We start from the raw sequence: 1,445 nt of genomic DNA on the forward strand, positions 1-1,445 counted from the left end.
ATAATTAATTAAAATCCAATAATTAACTATTATCAGTTTGTAAAGTCGGCTTAATATTAATTTACATTCGAGTTTAGATAATCATTCAAGGTTTTACTTCAGGTGGTTCGTTTTCATGAGTAACTGTTTCTTTGCACTGTATTATATTTCGAATGTACTAGAACATAAGGCTAACTATATTAGATGGTTTGATTTGCCAGCAAGAAGAAGGCATTTACAATATATGCAAGCTTGCAGTAAAAGTATATATTAAGTATACTACTTAAATAAAGTCCTAACATTATCTATTCTATTAGAATAATTCCCGGCATTTTTTCTTTTATCGTTAGTTGCCGGCATTTTGTTTGTTTTTATTGTTTAACTTTGTAGAATGAGGGGGGGCGGATAATACAGGAGAATACAGACAAAATACATAAATAAAACACGAAAAAACACGTTTATAAACGAGGTAACATAGAAAGAAACATTTAGGATTAGTTTAAAAAATAAAATAAAATAAAAAATAAAAAAATACTTAACGTTGTTGCGCTAGAAGATTCCGTTCTCCGTCTGTTTGTCAACTCGTAGCTAGCCTGGCTTTCTAGAGTGAAAGAAGATTTCTACTTCCGGATAACTTGGTCGAGTGCCTATCTATTTATAGTATAAAAGTCGTTACGGCCGGATGTGTGAAAATATTTAATTTACATTTTTTTTTTGTTTAAAAAATTGTATATTTCTCCAGCTTTCCTAAACACTATCCCAGTTTATTTCTCCAGCTTTCCTAAACACTATCCCAGTTTATATATACAGCATAATCACATTTGACACACCGGTTCCCATCAGATCACCGAAGTTAAGCAACGATGAGCATGGCCAGTACCAGATGGGTGACCATTTGGGACTTCCAGGTGCTGTATGTGCCCTCCGCTTATCTCAGTATTGTTTCCAGTCGTCCTGGACTTTTCCTTGCCACTGGACTCAAGCAGTACTGATCCAGGAGAAGTGTGGGTGGAGATTGTGCAACCCTTGCCACACAATTACATGTGCAGCTGACCCTACAAGGGTATCCTTTGTCTTCCGAGACTGAATGGAGGCATCGATCCCAGTTTAATAATAATCAACCATCTGTGATAATGGTATATTTGCATGTATGCTGTTTATAGCATGGCTGATACAATTTTGTATATTCTTGATGCAAAACATGTTTTTTTTTTTTTTATTTAAGTGAAGGCATACATTCAGTTGGCTTTACCAGAAACACTACATGAAGCTAATCATGTAAAAACATTTTTGATTTGGATATTACGGGGGTGAACATTCAGTTTTCCAAACGTCACTACAAAAAAGTGCCATTTAAAATGTTCTTTTCTTAATTTCTATGGATTTTAAAGTGTTTCTGTACACACTAACACACTACGATGTTTAGGAGTAAGGAGGTCTACAAATAAAATGAAGTCACCTGGGCA

The 1,445-nt window shown here is 34.5% G+C and overlaps 1 pseudogene; it reads left to right on the plus strand.

The window, feature by feature from the left end:
* Nucleotides 1-781: 781 nt before the first annotated feature.
* LOC145242213 (5S ribosomal RNA) lies at nt 782-899 on the plus strand (annotated as a pseudogene).
* Nucleotides 900-1,445: the final 546 nt, after the last annotated feature.

The sequence above is a fragment of the Euprymna scolopes genome, chromosome 2 (assembly GCF_053919585.1).
Source record: "Euprymna scolopes isolate OS-2025 chromosome 2, ASM5391958v1, whole genome shotgun sequence".
Lineage (NCBI taxonomy): Eukaryota > Metazoa > Mollusca > Cephalopoda > Sepiida > Sepiolidae > Euprymna > Euprymna scolopes.